The sequence below is a fragment of the Humulus lupulus genome, chromosome 9, assembly GCF_963169125.1.
Source record: "Humulus lupulus chromosome 9, drHumLupu1.1, whole genome shotgun sequence".
Taxonomy (NCBI): domain Eukaryota; kingdom Viridiplantae; phylum Streptophyta; class Magnoliopsida; order Rosales; family Cannabaceae; genus Humulus; species Humulus lupulus.
This window is the reverse complement of record NC_084801.1, coordinates 102,930,692-102,936,218: the sequence shown is the minus strand read 5'-3', so window position 1 is coordinate 102,936,218 and position 5,527 is coordinate 102,930,692. Positions and strand designations below refer to the sequence as shown.

General features: G+C 37.6%; 1 long non-coding RNA gene across 1 annotated transcript; it reads right to left on the bottom strand.

Moving 5' to 3' along the window:
• Positions 1–2,363: 2,363 nt before the first annotated feature.
• On the bottom strand, positions 2,364–5,184 carry LOC133801819 (uncharacterized). The gene is made up of 3 exons (XR_009876994.1): positions 5,040–5,184; positions 4,854–4,931; positions 2,364–2,634 (listed from the first exon to the last, which is right to left on the bottom strand). It is a non-coding gene; the product is annotated as an uncharacterized LOC133801819 (long non-coding RNA).
• Positions 5,185–5,527: the final 343 nt, after the last annotated feature.

Sequence of the window (5,527 nt, the reverse complement as noted above, 5' to 3'; positions counted from 1 at the left end):
CAGACGGTGCCACATCAGACCTGGGATGTTCTTCAGGCCTGCCTCAGAGGAATACAGCTCCAGCATGCCATAATTCCTGAAAAGGTTCGGCTTTTGGTCCATCTCCCAGATGGAACTATTGGAGGTCGGTGGGCTAGCCGCGACCACTTTCGCCTTTCCTTTCCCCTTTGCACCAACGACAGGAGAGCCCTTCTCTTGGGCAGAATCAGCCTCCCCCACAGCAAGGAGTTGTTCCTTTGAGATGTTCGTCACTGGACAAAAGAAAGAAAGAAGAAAACACTCTAAGCAGTCAGCACCCTTGTCATACCCTAGTGGTATCAAAGGCGTCGGGGAGACCCTCCCCGAAAACTGCTTGGAGAGGCTCCCACCGAGCTTACCGAGGGATTGGCACCATGCCACCCGAAGGGCAGCAAGGAACCAGACTCAGACTCCGAGCCTAAGCCCACCAAAAGAAGTGTTTTTCCAGAGAAAGACACCCTAAAGGCGTTCATGCTTATGCCCTAAAACAGCAAAACAAGGGACGACTTTCCAAACGCAAATCGCCAAAGCATGCAGAAAAGGCTACTTATCGACTCACATCAATCACATGCCTACCAAAGCCCTATTCACGCATGCACATAAGCGATAATGGCAGAAACCTCTACTCTAACAACTACCAACAACCTAAGGTTTGGGAGGAAAGAGCAAAGTAGAAATACTTACTGATATTCGGGTAGTTGGAGGTTGAAGGAGTAACTGGATCACTGCACAGCACGATCGCGAGAAGTAAAAGCTGCAAAGACGAACGGCGATTCAAACCAGGAACTTCGACGAATAAACCCACTGCCAAATCAAAAGAAAAAGTTTCCAGATCCTTACCAAAAGAAGTGGCAAGTTCGGAGGAACGGAAGCTGGGAAGCCTGAGAGTTCGAAGGTTTGGAAATCTGAAAATCCGAAAGATAGAGAATTTGAAAGCGTAAAGAGGAAGAAAGGTCCTTTCCCTCGTTTTTATAGCAGGGAAGAAGTCGTTTCGAATTCCTCAAATGGACAGTCCCGATCTTCCCATTCCGTGTGCATCAGATCCAACGGCTGGAGATGAAGCGACGATCCTATTTATGACTCCTCGGATGGGAATAAAGTATTTATTTCCCATCATTACACCACCTCGGGCCCGGAGTACCATTAAAAACCGTCAAATCATTACTCAGATGACTGACGCACGCATACTCAACCAGTCGCCTCACGCACACGTCTTGGTCGCAGAACCATTCCCAGAATGACACGTGGTCCTTGCCGCACTTGAGTACTTGAGTTCAAACAGAAGAAATTCCCTTTCTTTTTCATACTAACACTCAGGCGGGAAAAAGGAACTCTTCCGGGAACACAGAAGGTGGCCCCTCGCCTAATCTAAGAGACCGAAATACCCGAAGGACTGTACAAGCTCCCGGATCTCTCAAAGCTCCGTGACCTTGGGGGGTAAATGTTATCCAGATTTCCGGATAGCGTTTAGATTGATGTCCTCGGGGAAGCAGAATTATCGATGTCTTTCACGGTAGGTGACCAGAGCTCGCGGATGGACAGAAAGGCTTCGCCTCTCCTGTTTAGTGTCCGGATTACTCTTCCAAGCAAGCACAACACGGAAACTCGTCGACTCTCCCGGACTCCCGAAGGATACCCCTCGGGGAAGCCCCTTCCAGGAGAGGCTCTTCGAGTGGTCTCCGCGGAAACAGTTCCGTGCCTCGCACAGAACAAAATCGAACGGTCGAGTCCGGGAGAAGGCATATTTGGAATGATATCCGTCTGACACAGGATCCCGCCTGACACGCTCGTCAGGTCAAAGCCGCACACATCCCAGCACGCCTAAGGGTACCTTTTCGCCTACTGTTCCGCTGACAACTTGGAAAAGACGGCTGACTTTGTGTGTTCCCCATACTTTCACGTAAATATACCCACATAGAGTCTTGTAGCCATGCTACTACAGTAATTGTATCCCCTATTTATGGCTGGTGTAATTAAGACTCGTGTACGTAGAGAAAAACCCTAATCCGAAACCCTAGCTATAAAGACCCCTTCATTTTACAAGAAGAGGGACGACCAACAAATCACATAGCAAAAACTCTACTAAAATCTCTCTAGCTTTATCTTCTTCAAGAGAACCCGAGAGAAACACTGTGAGTGTGTGAAGTTCTTGTGCACCAGCCATCTTACTGTAACCTTTTCCAAGTATAATAACATCGACTCGTGGACTAGGGCTTGTTAACGCCTGAACCACGTAAAAACACTGTTTGTTTAGTTACATTTCAGCATTTCTACAGTTCTTATCTTTTTATTATTCTGTTAGTATTCGTTTCCGAAAAACTCGGTAAACAGCATGGAATTAGATTAACCTCCACTTAACTCTATATTGGGTTCTATTAGAACAACATATATTTTTCTACATACATTAAAGTTTTACAAAAATTCAATTGAAACATGTATTCTCTTAAACTTATAACACATAATGAAAAAAAAAACCAAAATAAACAAGCCTAAATACAGAGAATAAACACATTTGAAGAGTAAATACCTCAATAAATCAATCAAAATCCAAAGTCCTTCATTATAGAAAATCCTGCAAAACCAAGCTCTTGCTCAAATTGCAATCAACAATTAATCCTGAAAATTAAAAATGCAGTGGTTAGTCAACAGAGTACAAATTAATAAAAAGAAGAGTAATGCAGTAGTGATTTATTATGTGGTTTGGTGTTGTTACATTTCGTTAGTTCAAATTAATTAAACCCAAGATATTGAAATTTGCTTCAGCATATGTGTATATATAAGTATAACCTTCTTCACAAATAATTTCTTCAAGAAAGTAAAGAATGGCTTGAATCATTCATTCTTGCATGCATGCATTTTTCCACTTTTTTTTTTTTTCTGAAGTGAACCCCATCTCTCAATAGAGACAATGACATACAATTCATTAATTAGAGGTAAAATAACAAACTAACTAGCAGAGGAAGAAACGAGCACCAGTCCAATGAAAACAAACAACAAAACAGTATAAAAAACAAATAAGCAGCTCAAAACATACCCAAACAAACAAACAGAAAAATGAAAACCTCCACACAAGCCAACTACACTCCAACCATTAAAAGGATTCTCAAAGATCAAACAAAAAATGAGCCACACTTGCAATTAAAAAAAAAAAAACCACTTTAGTATTCACTCTTTTCTTTGCTACTACATGAAAAAAAGAGAAAGGAGAATTGGGTTTCAAAGAGAACCAATACCCCACATCACACCAAACCTCACTTATGCCATTTTTCTTTTAAAGTTTTTATTTTTAACATGGAATGTCAAAGGGGCTGCTGATTAATGTTGATTGATTTCTTTCCTTAAAAATAAAAATGAGATAACTAAAAACACATATGGAAGTTTTGAAATATAAGTAAACTCATAATTTACTCAAAAACAGTTTCAATTCTTTCAATTCCTCAAAGCATCAAACTCAGCAGTATCAATTAATTCAGCTTCAAAAGAAAAATACCAATCCAATCCAATGGTGAATGCTTGTCGTTTGAAGGCAAATGGTTTTGCTAATTATTATTCTATGACTGTCAAGATAATAAAATAAGCTGGTTGACCCAAAACTAATCAACTCATTCAACATTAATTAATCAAGGAAGAAATTTCAATATTGTAGCTTATTAAAAGTGGTTAGTCAACAGAGTACAAATTAATAAAAAGAAGATTAATGCAGTAGTGATTTATTATACCAAGCAATATATATATATACCAAGTAATAGATGGGTAGTTTTGTTTCCTGTAATACTACAACCAAATATTTTAAAATGTCAAACAGTAGCAACTAAACATATAAAACACAATTACGATCCAAAGAAATCATTTCGAAAATGCATGTGAAGATATCAAGTTCGAGTTCATAGTTTTCCTTGCCTCACCACAATAGAGTCGCTTACATGTTTTTCTTCACACAAATTTTGTCATAATAATGCAAGTACTTCTTTTTAGATTGATGTACTACACATATATTTATTTAACTTCTTCCATATTTTATGTTCCTCTGGCTCTGTATTGCTCTTTGATTTCTTACTTAGTTTGTGTTTACTAACTGTTTGACAAATTGCTTTAACTAGCGTCTAGGAGTGTGTATTTATGATATTGTACTGTGTTAGTTGTCATTGCAGGAACTTATAATCTAGATAAACTACCAAGTTTTCATATATATATATATATATGTATAAGTATATATAAATCTTTAAAGGAATTGGGAACTTAATATTGTGATATTGTTTAATGAAATGACAAACTGAGAAAGTAAATTTGTTGAAACTTGAAACAGGCAAAAATGGCAGCATTAGGCAAGAACTCTCTATATCTCTCTCTAATCCCTAATAACCAATATAACAGAGTCAAACTCCATAGTAAAGAAACTGAATTCTACTAAATTAGCACCAGGAAATTCTCATTCGAAAACTCAATTAAAGAGTATAAAAAATTAGCTCTGCTACTGCGACCAGTACAAGTAGTGATAATAGATTATATCCATGTCTCTCTACTAAAAGATGACAATAATGCAAGTACTTCTTTTTATATTCTTTTTCCTTTATTCATTGGCACCTTAAATGGTTAGCTAACTAGGAAAAGGGAGAGAAAGAACTCATCAAGTAAGAATTGTTGCCAAATTACAGCAAATGACTGAGACATTATTATAAGCATCAGAAAAACTAAAACCCACGTCTAGAGAGAGAAATGAGTGAACAGAGTTCTAGCATGAACAGTCAAGCTTACTTAAACTAATACATTATTATAAGCATCAGAAAAACTAAAGAGGAAGCAAGATTGATGAGTCGACCAAAGAAAAACCTTACCAGATAGACAAATCCTTCAGCAGCTTGAACAATGGCTTTCATTCGATCATTAGGAGTAGTGGGTGTGGTTAGCAATACCTTTGAAGCACACAAGAAGATGCAGGTTAATTTCATTTCAAAAACAAAAAAAACAGAACACTGTATCTATCCAAATGAATGAAAAATCGGAAGGCCAATAAGACACACCAGTACAATATTCTTTTTCAGAGCTTCCTTTCTTAAATTATCAGTCTCTTCTAATGGAACATCTGGGACTACAAGCCCTGCAAACATCAAGAAGTGCAATAAGATATATAACAACATAAACAAAATAGTTGTCCTTTTCAAAGAGATAATGAAGAATTTAAATCAAAATATAAGACAGTAATTACTTAAAAAACTAAAATTCTCAATTTCCATATATGCACATTACTGCATATTCTTTGAAAGAACCTTCTTATAATTTCATAACTCCATTTATGATAGTGAAAAGCGAAAACCTATTGGGTTAGCAATATAAATTCACCCCTAAAAATCAAGAATATTTCAGAGCTTATAAACTTAGCTACATGACAATAAACTACAAGCAGCAAAGTGTGCCACCAAAATTAATTTACTAAATGATTTAATTAACCATGTAAATCTGAGCAAGGACGACCAAGAACTTAGAACTTTCTATATTTACTCTGCATATA